A 17,524-nucleotide genomic window follows, 5' to 3' on the forward strand; every position below is an offset into this window, starting at 1 on the left:
TTCTCATCCGAATTAATGAAACACGTTTCACTTTTGTTAGGCTATCAGTGGAAATTCCACTGTGTTCGGCACCCCGAGGCAGCAGGCCTCGTAGAAAGACATAATCAGACCCTGAAAATTAGATTGTCCAAAATATGCAGAGAGAAAGGTGTCGACTGGGTAGTAGCATTACCAGTTGCACTCTTTTACACGAGAATGGTAGCACACTCTCGAACAGGGCTATCCCCGTATGAGGTGATCTTCGGCAGACCACCAAATATGTGGGGGACGCCCATACCACGCAAAATAACTGATATTGACTGTAATATGCTGACAGATTACTTGGCTTCCTTGATGTCTGCACTACAATCTTGTCGTTCACAGGTAGCTGCAGCTTTTCCTGACAACACTGAGGTGAAACCCCATGACGTAGTCCCGGGGGACCTGGTCCTGGTGAGGAACTTTGATCGAAAGACTCAGCTGGAACCCAGGTGGAAGTCACCGCAGCTTGTCTTGCTCACCACAAGGACAGCCGTGAAGATCGAGGGCAGAAAAGGCTGGATACATTCAAGTCATATCAAGAAATTTCATGGACTACAATCAGATGTGAATACCACACCTTGTGTGTCTTCACCCATTGACTCAAAACTTCCTTTTGTTGAAAAGAGTAATTCCGAACATTATAAACTAAAGCTCAGGTCCAATCAGTCAAGCAATTTGATTGTTTAAGTCCTCTCCGAGGTGAAGCGGTTGAATTGTCTCTGACATGTATCCCTTGGACCTGAATAGAGATAACACCCGAAAAATGTTGAAACGACAGGCGTACTGTAAATCACTGCGTAGTCATTGCATAGTGACGTTATTAATTTTGTTTTTCTTAAGTCTTTTAATAATTACTGCAAGTATATTGTTGCACATATATTATCCTATTTCTAGACATGTTTATAATATTACTGCTGAACATTCTTTTAGTGAATTACCTCCGCTTGAGTTGTCTTATAGATTTGCGCTGCGCAATAACACGTTTATTAGTATGTTACATCATTCCCATCAGGTTAGCAATGCTACAAATTGTTGGATATGTGGCCGACTCCCTCCCTATCAGAATTATAAGGGAATTCTACCTCTCTTTCCATACCCGTTCACACACAACGGCTCCTGTGGAGCATGGTTTAGTTTAATTAATTCTCTAGATTCGAATTCTGCAGTTTATCAAGATAACTGGGTATGGGGAAATTTGAACTTAGTTTTGCTTAAAATCTGCTATCCTAACAAGGAGGGACTTCCCCAGAGAACAGGAACTGATCTAGAAAATGAAGTGTATGGATTAGGTAATTTTACGCTTAATCTTATGATCCTAAATGTCGAATCCGAAGCTACTCCAATTTTGCCCGCTATGTCAATATTTCCAGTAAAGGGTGAACTATGTGTAAGAAAGAATGGTTCCATACATATGGGCCATAGTAGATGCACCACTGTAGTAGAATTTAGTGATCAAGGCAAGTCTACATTTAGAGCTTCCCGCCATTCCTATTTCATATGTGGTCAGACGGCATATGTACGTTTGCCTCTAGATTGGGATGGTACTTGCTATATTGGATTCCTTTTGCCACCTGTTTTTCTAGCTCCTTCTGATTATCACAGAAACACTCATTTAGTATATAATAGAGTAAGGAGAGATCTCCCAATAGTCGATTACACTGAAACAGCATGGGAAAAATACACAGATTTCAATAAAGGTCTCTTTCCCTATATAGGTACCGTTACTAATAGTAAGCTGATACGTAGATTAACTAGAACCCTTGAAGCAGTAGTGAACGAAACTATTTCCGCCTTAGGCAATTTAACAGAAGAGCGGTCTGCTATGCGGATTGTTGTGCTTCAAAATCGTCTTGTCCTTGACGTCATCCTGGCCGATAGGGGCGGAGCTTGTAGGGTCATCGGATCAAGCTGTTGCATTTTCATACCAGAAAATTCGCCATCTGTATATAAAGCCATAACTCGCCTTCATAAGATTGTAAGCCAGATACACCAGAACCCAGGCACCTGGACTTGGTCCGGTTGGTTTTGGAGTGTATTATCTACCTTTGGATGGAAGGTCCTATCTTTCCTAGGTATTGGCCTTCTCATACTATTCAGTTGCTGTCTATGCCTACAATGTGGACCAGCGATCTGTGGTCTGTGTGCCACATCGTGTATTCCACCACCAAGATTTCATTCATCACGGAAGAAGAAAGAAGAACAAATGATGTTATATGAACAGATCAATGGATTGATGAAGATTGATATCTCTTAACGGGCAAGTAGGGGACAAGGAGGGAATGTGGAAATATGGATTTTTCTGAACAGTTATGTCCCCTATCTTGGACCCCAACGGTTCCATGTATGAATCACAAGTACATGTATGTTCCCTCCAGTTCCAGTTATGAAGACGCAAACACATGTGCGTCCACCGTCAACATGTCCTCTGTCAGATCCGCCATGAATAGGCCGGATATTCCATTCCTAAGTATGAAAGGCCACCGGCTTTATATGGTTCACTTATGCCATTTTACAGTCCAGGCAAGTAGGCCCTGATTCTGTCATCAAACTCTTCTTGCCTTCTGCCTCTGAAAGCTCCAGTCTGAGCCTGCATCTGTGACCATGAACTTTGTCTCATTCCCTGCGCGGCTCACGAAGCCTGACATCAGCCTGCTGCCTGCCAAAAACTGTATTTCACCTTCGAAATTATCTGCTCCGTTCCCTGCCCGATGCATTCCTGTCTAGTAGTTTAAGTAAACATTCTTCCAGCTACCGAGCAAAGGCCCGGCTTCTCTGTCTTTATGCAAGTAATTCATAGCCCTATTACTATGGAAGATTTCCGCCCTCGCATCTAGTGTAGACACTTAGACGCTTGTACACGCACTAACAGTCAGTATAGTCAGTATAGAATAAGATTCTACTCGAAGAGACCTCTCTTTTGGATAACATAGTTCTTTAAACATAGGATGTTAGATATGATTTGGGATTAGGTTGACTTGACCCTCCAGACTTCTGTCGCCACATGTAGAGCTAAATGTCAAGTCCCCTTCACCCCCTAGTTACACGTCAATTACACGTCATGCTGCTGCGCGCGCATTTCTGCCAAGTATTTCTGCTGACATTGCGAAATTCTTTCATGTAACCACCCTATTATGACATCACATCTAATGACGTTCTTTCATCACTCCCAGTTATGCCTATTTTTGCTACGCACGAATATATTATCCATACTATCAATTGTTACGCCTCTTGTATTTGCTTCACTGTAATGCCTATTGTATAAAAGTAATTGATTGTCAATAACGTATGTACTTCACTTCCTGAACCTTCGTGGTGATGGAACTTGGAGCAACCGATTATAATCGACCATTGGAATAAAGCCCATTCCGAACCTCTAATACCACGGATTCTGCCTCTTATTTACTGAGCTATTTTATTATGTTTCTGTATCAAATTAAGTCCCGGTAATTAAATTATTTACCACAGTCTCCACAAACACGTGGCTCCTTTCGTCGCTCCTATAGAGGAGCCTCCAAAAACATGGGCGCAGACACCTCATCTTCGTTTAAAGCCACTACACAAACATCCCCCAGTAGAGGATATTTTAGAGGTGGATACAGAGGGAATAACAGTAAAGGAAGAGGCCGAGGTAATAACAACACTCCCACCTCCCCCACTACAAAACAGTGACTTCCCTCCGCTCCCCCCAGACCATTCCACTCCGGTCAGGTGAAGATTATCACAGTTCTTACCTGTCTGGATCTCCATCACAACAGACAAGTGGGTAAGACAGATTATCCAGTATGGTTACTGCCTGGAACTTACCCCCCCACACATACCACCCAAGCAGCGTCCAATGTCCACAGATCATCTCGCGCTCCTAAAACAAGAGGTTCTCTCGCTGCTTCAAAAGCACGCAATAGAGCCTGTTCCCTTACAACATCAAGGAACGGGTTTACTCGCTGTACTTCCTAATACCCAAAAAGGCCAGGACTCTAGGACACTCAACCTCAGACCAACTCCAACAAGTACTCCAACACGTGCTCCCGCTGCTGCAACAAGGCGATTTCCCTGCCACACTAGATCTCAAGGACGCCTACTTCCACATTCCCATACATCCTGCTCACAGGAAGTATCTAAGGTTTGTAGTGGACGGACACCACTATCAGTTCAAAGTCCTTCTATTCGGAGTGACCACCCCACCCAGGGTATTCACGAAATGTCTTGCGGTAGTAGCTGCACATCTGAGAAGACAACAGATCCACGTCTTCCCATATTTGGAGACTGGCTAATAAAAGCCAAGTCATTCAACCAATGTGTTCAACACACTCACCAAACCATCCAAACATTACACAACTTGGGGTTCACAATCAGCTACACCAAGTCGCATCTCCAGCCCTCTCATATACACCAATATCTGGGGGCCACAATAAACACCTCCACAGCTCTAGCATATCCCAGTCCAGCCAGTTTAGCCAGCATACAGACCCTCATCACAAAATTTCAAGCCCAACACTCTCCCAGCCAGAGTGTTCATGCAACTCATAGGCATGATGGCATCTTGCATTTTCATTGTACCTCATGCAAGACTTCAAATGCGCCCCTTACAGGAATGTCTATCCGGCTATCAGTGGAATCCGGCTCAAGGACAATTTACAGATCTGGTGTTGGTAGACAGCCGCACACATCGCTCTCTGCAGTGGTGGAACACAAAAAACTTGTCCAAAGGGCGGCCGTTCCTCGAACCTGTTCCACAGATCGTACTAACAACAGACGCATCACTCACAGGATGGGGAGCCCATCTCCTCAGACATACAACCCAAGGCAAGTGGACCACTCAACAAAAAGTGCTCCACATCAATCACCTGAACTACTAGCAATATTTCTAGCTCTAAAATCATTCCAAGTAGATGTACGAAACAAAGCTGTCCTGATCCGCACGGACAACATGACAGCCATGTATTACATACAAAAACAAGGAGGCACACATTCTCTGCAGCTGTCCCAGCTCGCACAGAACATTTGGAGATGGGCCATCCCACAAAATATATATTTACTTGCAGAACACCTTCCAGGAGTTCACAATCGGATTGCGGATCTGTTAAGTCGACAGACACAACAGATTCACAAATGGGAACTACATCCCCAAGTTCTTCTACCATTTTCCAGATATGGGGCCAACCAGACATAGATCTGTTTGCCACACACGAAAACACAAAATGCCCAACCTTCGCCGCCAGGTTTCCACACCCATTGTCCAAGGGCAATTCGATATGGATGCACTGGTCAGGCAGATTTGCGTACGCTTTTCCGCCACTCCCACTCATTCCACTAGTAGTACGCAAGCTCCGACAACAGTCTCTCAAACTAATCTTAGTAGCTCCCACATGGGCACGCCAACCATGGTTCACAACACTGTTGGAACTCTCGCTAGTTCTGCACCAAAAACGATGCCTGTCCCCATCCCTGCTAACGCAGAGCCATGGAGAGATCAGACATCCAGATCCAGGTCAGCTGAATCCGAGTTCAGTTACCTTAACCTACCACCGGACTGTATGAACATCATTAAAGAAGCCAGACGCCCTACTACTAGAGCTTGCTATGCTGCAAAATGGAAAAGCTTTGCCATTTACTGCACCAACAATCATATTGATCCACTAGATGCCTCCATCCAGAATATCATTTGCTGCCTGCTGCACTTGCAAAGATGTAATCTAGCATACTCATCCATACGTTTACATCTAGCAGCACTTGCTGCTTATTTACAAAACAGACAACACTTGTCACTTTTTAGAGTCCCTGCAATTAAAACATTCATGGAGGGCCTGAAAAGAATCATTTCTCCTAGGTTACCACCCTCTCCAGTGTGGAACCTAAATATTGTTCTTACCTGGCTCATGGGACCCCCATTTGAACCTTTACATAAATGCGAACTGCAGTTCCTCACGTGGAAAGTAGCTTTCCTTATTGCCATCACCTCTCTTAGGAGAGTAAGTGAGATCCAGGCTTTAACCATACAAGAACCATTCTTACAATTACATCGTAACAAGGTGGTTCTCAGAACAAACCCAACATTCCTTCCTAAAGTCATCTTTTCATTTCATCTTAACCAATCAGTGGAGTTACCAGTGTTTTTTCCAAACCCGGACTCCGAAGCGGAGAGAGCTCTACACACTCTCGATGTAAAACGAGCCCTACTTTATTACATTGACAGAACCAAATCCTTTCGCAAAACAAAACAACTGTTTGTAGCTTTCACCCCACCGCACAAGGGTAATCCCATCTCCAAAGCTGGGATTACAAGGTGGATCGTTAAATGTATCCAAATATGCTACCAGAAAGCGAAACGCACATTAACAATTCCCCCTAGGGCGCATTCCACACGCAAACTAGGGGCCTCTATGGCATTTTGTAAGGCAGCAACATGGTCTACAACACGCACCTTCACTAAACACTATTGTGTTGACGTCCAAGCCAAGCAGCAAGCTTCTGTGGGCCAAGCTGTTCTTAAAACTCTCTTTCAAACTACTGCAACTGATACAAGTGACCACCGCTAGGGGAGATACTGCTGTACAGTCTATGCAAGTGTGTGATCTGCAGCTCATATGCCTCGAACGGAAAATGCTACTTACCAGTATGCATCTGTTCTTGGCATGTAGAGCTGCAGATTCTCACACGCCCACCCACCTCCCCGGGACTTGTATCTGTTCCAGTTCTATTTTACTTAGATATACACACATGGACATCTTTTTTTTTCTACTAAATTCATCATTTCCCATCATGGCGAAAAATAATCTAAGGATGGAGTCGATGCCCATGCGCACTATCGTCCAAGGAAGGAGTCACCTATCTCGTGACTACAAAGACTTCTTCCAAGACAACAACAAGGTGCAAGCATCCGAGCCCAACACCAGATGGCGATCTAATGCAAGTGTGAGGATCTGCAGCTCTACATGCCAAGAACATACGCATACTGGTAAGTAGCATTTTCCTTTTGGACACCCCCCACACACTTTCTCAGCGCCCGTTTGACTGATCATACCGAAACTTTCAAGACAGCAGCTGAAGTGAGCGTCAAACTAGTTTTGAAAATTTCGAAAGGATTCATCAATCAACGCAAAAGTTATTGGCAAATGAAAAAACACTCTTCCAATGGAAATTACATCCTAACTATATAACTACCTATTAGCGACCGCCAGCAGGTAGTATACATACTGTATCTACCTCAAACACCATCCTTATGTGTCCCAGATCTACCTCAAATATTGTCTACCTATACTACTCTACGTCGTATATTTATCTTTATATATCTTTAATATGTATTTCTATTTACTCCACATGTAACTCGTGCACTTGCTGTCGTGCTAACTCTGTAAAGCGATATATGCATTTAAACTGTATCTTCCTCAAAATAGTTTCACCAGCTTATCCCTCTTACATATTCATCACGTATTCATATTTACTCCGAGTGTAACTCATATAATTGCAGATATGTAAATGCTGTGTAGCGCTCCAATACCCTCTGGTCTAGTTTGCGATAAACAGAACTCAATAAATAAATAGCTGGTCTTGGTATAGACTGGCACACAACCTGATGTACATTACACACTCCAGAGAGCATCTCTATACATCATTATGCAAGTTCTTGGAAAAGCAGTTTTAGAAAATGTATGATGTAAATGCTGACTGTTCTCCAATCAAGTAGCTATAGACGAGACAAAATGTTAAAAATCAATGATAATTTCCATGTTGCATGTTGTAGCATTAGTTCAATGGTATCTTCCAATGACTGATCCTTGATGTGAGGCTGCAAATAATGCACAGTTAGTAGGAGTGTGGCGTTGAAAGAGGTGCTTTGTACGAAGATTTAAAAATAGCTGATGTCCTACTACTTGCACTTCAAAACATTATCCTTACTAGCATGTAACTTTGGAATGAGGTTCATTTTCTTCATCACATGAATTTAAAAGCACACTGAACTTAAGAACATTAACACAGAAATAGATTTGTATGTGACCTAAGCAAGTTCAATGTTTATCACTCTAGAAAGATGCAGGAACGGTCATAATGTGCAAAATGATGAATTTCTTTTTTTAAAAAGGTATGTGTGTGTTCCCACAATTACGTATTCTAGAATAGTGTGCCTACTATCTACATCTTTCTACATTTGTCCTGAGGGTTGGCGGCTTCCTTCTGCGGCCCCATGCCGCAGGCCACCCTTTCCAGTCAAAGACTTGGTGGCACCTCGCACAGCACCATCTTGTTCTTTCTGCACATGTCTGGTTTCCCAACCGTGTAATAAATGGGGAGAGTCTCCCAGCATACTGGCCCTCATATGTCTCTAAATTCTGGAGGTCTTTAAGTTATAAACTTGGCCTTCAATGAACCTTAACTTCAGGTGTTCACCCTCAATCAAATGGGCAAATTGAAAGATTGACTAAAACTCTTGAAGAGTTGTTAAGATGATACATCTCTGCCACCCAGGGCAACTGGAAATCACCCCTACCTGCAGTAAAATTACCTTAAAATAATTGTATTCATGCTTTATTGGATATTCTCTTTTTTGTCTTAACAGGATTTCCTCCCCAAACCTTTCCAGACCCCTTAGAAACTCAAGATCTGGTACCTACAGTCCAAAATTCAATGGAGAAAATAAAGAACATTTGAGAGAAGCTACTCAAGAATTTAGAATGTTGCTCAGCTCCGGCCAATCGGCCTAGGTGACCAGCTCCTTATTATGTATAAGATAGGTGGTAAAGCTTGGTTGTCCTTCAGCAACCTACCTTGCTCTCTTTGTTGTTTTTAAGTTCTCCCCGAGTTATTATGGACCTTTCAAAATATCAAAGGTCATTAATCCTGTCACAATATGACTCAAACTTCCCTCTCCCTCGGAGGCAAAGGGGGAGGGGTCATCCTTCCTTTCATGTCTCACTTCTAAAACCATATCTCCATCCTAAAGGTCCTTCAGTTAAAGGAAGGCCAGGTCCTATACTTATAGATGGGCAAGTTCAAGAAATGAGTGATTCCTGGCATTTTAGAAGGAAAGTGCAATATCTTATTGATTGGAAAGATTATAACCCATGTAACTGTTTTGGGGAGCCAGCAGACCACGTTTGTGCCCCCCTTTTGATCAAGCAATGTTATTCTAAGAATCCCCATGAAACCGGAGCTCCTAAAAGGAGGGTTTGCTCCTCATCTGTTCATTGCTGCGCGGGCTGTACTGTAGGGGCTTCCTTTCTGTGATACTTATTCCAATTTTATCTCAATACCTTGTCACTAGTTATACATTGTAGATATACTGTTTTTCTTTGATATTCTTTATCCTAATCCAAGATGGCTGAACCGATCTTTGGATCATGTCATGTCTTGTTTTCCACTATAAAAGATATTTCATTGTGAAGTCTATTTGCGTTTCAATTGTTCATGTATCATTGCTCGCTCAATGGATTTGGCCTGGTCAGCTTGAAGGTTTTTTCTGGTCTCCAGCTTTTTCTCCTTCTTACATGTATTATTTTCTGGAGCAGTACTAGATGTCCTTTGCAATTTGGCATCTGATACTGCCTCTAGAGATAAATGGCCAGATCTGAGCGCATCCAAGGATGGTCGAAGGTAACGCCTTCTGAGTTAAGCCAAGGGATTACAGTTCCATGCCACCTGGTTTCGCTTCATGTGTATCTTCATCACCCTCTATGCGCTCTTTTTCCTTTGTTGTGGCAAAAGGAAGCAAAACTACAACAGCAAAGAACACGTTCCAGAATAGGGTATATGGCCAGGAACCCTTGTATGCTCTCAATCACTGTTAATGCCACCAATAGTACTAATTAGCGTGTTGAATTGTCACACACTCATTCCGTTATGGCTGGAGAATGTTAGTCGAAGGAACAATAGCCCCCTTCCCATGTGCAGCACATGATTTGTTTTGCATGTTTTTCCCATAGGTTTCTCAAACACACTCACACTCACTACACAGACGGAGAGTCGCGGGGGCATTACCCTCTCTGCATAAAACCGACCCTGGTTTTGCCAACAGAGAGAAAGCAGCCCAAGCGCCTCTACGGGCGTCAACACTCCTCTGCACGAGACCGCCTCGCTGGCGCGTCTCTTCCAACAGAGGAGTCAGCGTGACCCGGAACGTCCGTCACCGGTTCGTTTGAAAACAATGGCGGTTCGAAGAGTTTTTGTGTCCAGGACACTCTTAGCGCCTGAAGGAGTAGCCGGGGGGTTTGACCTGCGTGGGAGCAGGTACCAGATACGAATAATCAGCAGCGCCGCCCGGGGCTCGAGCAGCTTTAGTTCCTGCTTCCTGCTCCGCCTCCTCGGCACGTACGCCGTGCCCCGCTTTGCTTTCTGGGAAATGTGGTTCCGGGTCGGGAACCGCTAGGGCAGCTAGCGTGACAACCGGCCACGGAATTCCTGACAGAACATTCCCCTTCCCGGGAACGCTAGCTGTCACGCGGTGCCCGAGTGGAACCGGGACACTAACTTAGGTGCATGAACTGCGTCTTTTGGTTCCCAGGAGTCCTCTTCCGGGCCGTATCCCTTCCATGCAACTAGGTACCACAGCTTCCCTCGTACTTTCTTAGCATCTCGGATACCCTTTACTACATATTCGGGATCCCCCTGCACTAACACCGGACCTTGCCTTTTCTGTACTTTGCCATGCACGGGCTTCAGGAGGGACACGTGAAACACGGGATGTATGCGCAGGTGAGAAGGGAGCTTGAGCTTGACTGCCACCAGGTTTATGTGTTTCACTACCTGATACGGGCCTATGTACTTGGGATGAAACATGCTGTGTCTTTTAACCCTGATGTTTTTTGCGGACAACCATACCCAATCCCCGCTCTTGTACATCAGGCTTGTCCTGTGGTGTTTGTCTGCTTGTGTCTTATATCTTTCTTTGGCTTTGAGCAGATTGTTTCGTGTAGCTAGAAGCGTTTTACACATGTGTATGAGCCTAGTGCGAACATCAGGGAAACGGGTATGGATGCTAGGAAGGACCAAGGGAGTGAACCGAGAGTGGAACCCATATGTTCTGGCTATTTAACTGATACATTTCGCTGCAGAAGCCCGCCGCCTAGGCGCCGAGAGATCCCCTTGGGGATGATTTGTGCGCCATATAAATAATAATAATAATACTAATAATATGTGCTATAAAATGGAGTGTGCATTGTGGAGGAATGCGTAGCACTATTGTATGCGATTTCTGGGATCCACAGCCAATCAACCCACTCATCGGTGTTCTCCTTAACATAGCATCTAAGGTATTGTTTGAGCGTCTGGTTCAGTGGTTCTGTTTGACCGTCTGTTTGTGGATGAAAGCTGGTGGAGAGTGAGGTTACCCGTAGCTCAGAACACCAAGTCCTCCAGAAACCGGCTGTGAATTGGGCTCCTCGGTCCGAAACAATATGCTTGGGAAGGCCGTGTAGCCTTACGATGTGGACCAACAATGGCTTGGCCAACTGGCTTATTGTGGGCACTTGTTTGCAGGCAATGAAATGTCCCATTTTTGTTAAGTAGTCGACCACTACTATGATGGCGGCGTTGCCCTGGTCTGCCGGCAACCCCACCACGAAGTCTACTGAAAAACTTTCCCACGGGGTTTTTGGTGTGGGCATGATCTGCAGGTGTCCTTGTGTTCGCTGATGGTCTGCCTTTATTTGGGCGCACTTCGGGCATTCCCGTACCCAGGCTAGCACGTCGGGGCGTACCAACGGCCATCAGAACTGGCGCAGTACCTTTTCCAGCGTCTTTGTGCCTCCTAGGTTTCCTGCCCACGGGAGATCATGGCACCATGCAAACGCGATTTTGCGTAACCCTTGGGTAGGGAGCAACACTTGTCGACCCTTTATAGGGAGTCCTTGTCGCACCCTCCACCCCGGATGGGCCTTGAGCCAGGTTTTCCACTCGAAGGAACGCATCCCTAGCCGGACTATTCGCAGAAAGTCATTGGTTTGTACAATACACAGTACCCGGCTAGGTTCGATGATGGAGTCTTCAATAGGGTGAATACCCTGAGGAGCCGCGTCTTGTCTCCTCAAGGCGTCCGCCTTTTTGTTCTGTACCCCTGGTCGAAAAGTCACCACGAAATGATACTCGGCGAAGAAGAGCATCCACCGGAGCTGACGGGGGGTTAGGTGACGAGCCGCCCTCATAAACTGCAGGTTGCGGTGATCGGAGTATACCGTGATCTGATGGACCGCCCCCATCAGCCAATGTCTCCACTCAAGAAACGCGTCTCGGATCGCCAACAGCTCCTTCTCCGCTATAGTGTAATTCTGCTCCGCTGGGTTTAGCTTCCTGGACATAAACTCGATGGGATGCAGATAGCCGGTAGCTTCATGTCTTTGCGAGAGCACCGCGCCGATTGCTACTTCGGAAGCATCGGCTTCCACCACGAATGGCAATGACGGGTTGGCGTGACCGAGAACCGGGGCCGTTGTGAACGCGTGCTTGAGACGGTCAAACGCATCCTGGGTGTCTTCGGTCCATAAAAAAGGCGTCTTTTTTCTTGTTAACTGGGTCAATGGGGTTACCAAGTCCGAGAACTGTCGGATGAACCTGCGGTAGAAGTTGGCAAACCCCAAGAGGCTCTGGATTTCCTTCACATTGCGAGGACTGTCGCTTGTCCTGGTCTAGCCCGGCTGGTTTTGGGTTTAACAGGACATTCCCTAAGGAAATGCCCTTTCTTCCCGCAGTAGAGACACAGTCCTTGTTTCAGGCGATGGTCTCGTTCGCTTACTGTCAGCGAAGCCCTTACTGTTCCTATTTCCATTGGTTCTGACGATGGAGCCGTCTTATCCAGAGTATAGGTACGGTCGCCGTACACATTGTTACGTTCTTTCCTTTTGTGGTCTCCTCGGCGCTCCCGTAACCTATGATCCAGCCGCAGGGCGAGATCAATGAGAGCAGTGCAGGTCCTGGGTTGGGGATTTATCTGGGCTAACACATCTTTGAGTTCTTCCGAGAGCCCTTGGTAAAATATAGCCGACTGTTTTGCTTCTGGCCAGTCGGTTTCAGCAACGAGTCGTCGGAAGTTATTCAAGTAACTAATCAGCTCCGAGGACCCCTGTCGCAGTTCCAACAGGTCTCTGTCCACAGAGAACGTCTCAGCCCTTCTGTCAAACGTTTTTTCGAAGCTTTCCCTGAACTCGTCCCAATCGTAGAGCCTTGGGTCGTCTCTCCTTACTATGGGGACCGCCCACTGAGCCGCCTCTCCACCCAGGTATGAAATTAGAAACGCCACCCTGGCTTGGTTGGTGACAAACATCTTTGGTTTACAGGAAAAATGCAGGAGCACCTGGGTGAGGAATACCTGAACCTTTTTTATGTCCCCGTAGAACCTCTCGGGGGGGGCTAACGGAATCTGTGCAGGCATTTCCACTACAACCGACGGTGGGTGCGGAGTTCCCCCTATGTCAAAAGGGTTTCGCTGTAGTCTATCAACCCGGGAAAGTAGTGCTGCGGTTTCCTGCCGAGAGGCAGCAAGTTCCGCTTGAACGAATGCTAAAGCCGCCACTACGTCCTCTAGGGTCGCCATACCGAAAGTCAACACAACCAGGAGGAGACTAATTCTTGGGCCGATTATTCTGTCAGGCTCTCCAAATCCGTGTCCTCAGGGCTGTGTCGATGCTCAATGGGGGCCCACCTCTGAATCGACCCAAGTCTGGCGTATGTGCATCTACATAGACTTTTGGGGCAATTGAGCGGGGGAAGGAAAGGATGGGGACTGCGGGGAGGGAGACCAATGGATAGAAACAAAGAAACACCGTGAAGACCTAACTGCTATGCCTGGTTTCTATCTCTAACCTCCTCTTCCCCCCCCCGACCCCCTCTAATCCACCCTTTCCTACCTGTAAAGAAAAAGAAAGGTAGATCTGAGCGCATCCAAGGATGGTCGAAGGTAACGCCTTCTGAGTTAAGCCAAGGGATTACAGTTCCATGCCTCCTGGTTTCGCTTCATGTGTATTTTCATCACCCTCTATGCGCTCTTTTTCCTGTGTTGTGGCAAAAGGAAACAAAACTACAACAGCAAAGAACACGTTCCAGAATAGGGTATATGGCCAGGAACCCTTGTATGCTCTCAATCACTGTTAATGCCACCAGTAGTACTAATTAGCGTGTTGAATTGTCACATACTCATTCCGTTATGGCAGGAGAATGTTAGTCGAAGGAACAATAGCCCCCTTCACATGCGCTGCATATGATTTGTTTTGCATGTTTTTCCCATAGGTTTCTCAAACACACTCACACCCACTACCCAGACGGGGAGTCGCGGGCGCATTACCCTCTCTGCATAAAACCGACCCTGGTTTTGCCAACAGAGAGAAAGCAGCCCAAGTGCCTCTACGGGCGACAACACTCCTCTGCACGAGACCGCCTCGCTGGCACGTCTCTTCCAACAGAGGAGTCAGCGTGACCGGGAACGTCCGTCACCGGTTCATTTCAAAACAATGGCGGTTCGAAGAGTTTTTGTGTCCAGGACACTCTTAGCGCCTGAAGGAGCAGCCGGGGGGTTTGACCTGCGTGGGAGCAGGTACCAGGTACGAATAATCAGCAGCGCCGCCCGGGGCTCGAGCAGCTTTAGTTCCTGCTTCCTGCTCCGCCTCCTCGGCACGTACGCCGTGCCCCGCTTTGCTTTCTGGGAAATGTGGTTCCGGGTCGGGAACCGCTAGGGCAGCTAGCGTGACAACCGGCCATGGAATTCCTGACAGTGCTGGCCACAGGGCAGCACGAGTTCGCGCCTTCCCTGGGGGCAGCGTATTCTATGTAATAGGGCTCACTTTCTCTGTTTGCACCTGGCGCACCAGTTTTAAGTACGCAGGGCGCAAACCGGGAAAGTGCACCCTAATACATAATTTGGCCCCAGCAATTTACACTGTAGGCAGAATAAACTGATGTGCGTGTCAGCATTAGAATTGTATTAGTGCCTTCCCTGCATAAGATTAGAAAACAGGAGGCTGCATATTGCCTTTCATGCTTCTAGTCAACCTGTTTCAGTGCTATTATTAGCCTGGGTAATGTACCGTCTTCAGGACACTGAATAGTGCATAAGAGTGCTTTACCTAAGGATTAGAAATGCGTATGTACATCACCTTGCGCACACCTCTTCATTGATTCAAATTCTAGTGCATGCTCTCTAAAAGACAGAAATCAGATGGCAGTTTTTGCTGCATATTCGTCACATTTAAGAGTGTAAGCATAATAAAAACCTCTGGTTAAGTTTTGTTTTACAGTAAGATGGTGTTCTCAAGCTCGTCACATATTGCGACACTTTTGCACATGGTTGTTAGCAATATATTCACGGGAGATCAATCTTCTGTCGGTTATCATCACTACCCCATGGAACAAGGCCCCATTCATTCTGTACCGTGCCCTAAGGCTACCCCGGCCACACAGGCTTTATGGAAGTCTATTGCAAGAGCACCACCGCATTGGATCCCCTTTATCAGTGTTCTAGTGTCCTATTATTCTTACTTAGCACCTCATACAAAAGGGACACTGGAATTATGCAGCAGGGGTGAGTAAATTATGCAACAAGAGAATGCAAATTACGCAGCATAATGTGGCAGATTTTGAAATAGTAATACTTCATTATTGTGACATTTTTACACTTGTTAACACTGTTTGAGCATTTGGTTGTACCTCGTTAGTACCAGTTTAATATCCAAATACAAAAATGAACAGAAAGGTGACCAGTCAACTTTTTCAAAGGGCCTTCCACTGCAAAGACATATGTTCCATTGCGTTTTCAGTAATTTTTGAAGAGTTTGAGCTAGAATGTTTTTTTGTTAAAATGTGCAGATTATGCAGCAGATGATGGATTATGTGGTAATACGGCAATTCCATAGTTATGTGAAATGGGCTGCATCTGCTCAATCGCATAATTCCAGTGGCCCTGCTCCTAGATCGCAGCTCAAATATTGAGGGCCTCGTAAAACATGCAAAAACGGAGTCCGTTACTCAATAGGCACCTGTTTAAAGCCCATACTGATAGAGCTATGCAATGCAATCTATTGTGAGGGTGAATAAAGCAAGAATTCACCACTGTTTTTTCCAGACAAGTCTGCCAGGTGTGAGTTTATTTATCTTAAGGGAGACGCATGTGTAAATGTATGTATATGTTATTGGTAGAGCACAAACATACTCAAAAGGCAGTGTGAAGCTGTACTGGGCCAAAGACGCCGTCAACACATGATTGAAGGGGTAGCTGGGTGTAGAGAGCAGAAAGGGACTGTCGCTGCTTCCAGACGCAGTGTTTTTAGGGAGGTGTGAGAAGTTGGCCTGGTATATGATGCTCACTAGTTAAAGTGACCACCTTGTACCATGCCAAGCAACCCTTATGGTGTGGTTGTAAGTCAACCTTTTCGGACCAGCTGCCCTAGTGGTAGCGTAGGCTAAGCAGTCTTTGAGGCTAAACTCGTTAAAGCGTGTTAAGCAGGCTGTTTTACCATATGTAACCCCCTTTTATACCAATGAAAGGACAAAACACAGATATATATTCAAAATATATATGTATTTATTACTCAAAGTATCCCCTAGACTCTTTATGAGCACAGGAGCACAAATCGTTAAACAAGAAAGTATTAAAATATACAGAAGTTGCACTTTATATGGATAGGCCCTGGTGGCCGCTCGAACCATATACTAAAATAGTAGTATAAGTACCACGAACAGGAAAGGGAAAAGGCCTAGGGCCTCTAGAATCGCTGGGCCTACAAGGAGCTAACTTTAGTTAGTGACCAGGAGGTCCACGGGTCGCGTGTGCAGTGAGGAAAGTTACACGCAGGCCCCCATAGGTTTTCAATGGGTGTGTAAAAGTTCAAAAGTTACTGCTAGAAGGGTCTTCTGGTTGGACTACAAAATCAAGACTTCAAACCTAGACATTAGAGATGTTACTCTACACTTGTGCACCGGAGTGCCAGCTTTACCTCACCCATAGGAAGCGGGTGCATAGGGCTCGAAGTGCGTCGGGTTTTGTCTATCTTTTCAATGGAGCCTGATGACAAAGATGCTGCAGGCGGTCGGTCGAGAAGAGATGCGGTGGATCCATGGGTGGATCGGAAGTGTAGAAGACCTGTAAGCAGAGGGGACAGTGTTCAAAGTCACTAGCCAGTGACCGGCGTGGCACCAGGTAGGTACCAGGCAATGTCGGGTGCAAACAGGTGAAGAGGTGTAGCTTGTCTCTGCAGCCACGTGGTCCCTGAAGGTCGACGACATCCAGGAGTCGGTTCACGAGCTGTCCCACGCAGGCTCTCGCTGTCGGCGGTGTCGGCGACTCAAAGGAAGCAAACAAGCCTTGGCAAAAACAGGAGTTGCAGGAATTGAAGAAAGCTTGTAGTTCTGACCAGCAAGGTCAGAGGGGCTGCTCCTTTGGAGGGCAGCCCGGGCCAGTCTGGAGCAACCAGACCAGCATCGTAGTTTTCAAAGATGGTCGCCAAGATGGCCACTAGCCAACGGGCCAGGGACCGGGTAGGCGCATCGAGTTGCAAAGTGCAGAGGGGCCCCACGCAGATCGTGGAGA

Source organism: Triturus cristatus, chromosome 12, assembly GCF_964204655.1.
Source record: "Triturus cristatus chromosome 12, aTriCri1.1, whole genome shotgun sequence".
Taxonomy (NCBI): Eukaryota; Metazoa; Chordata; class Amphibia; order Caudata; family Salamandridae; genus Triturus; species Triturus cristatus.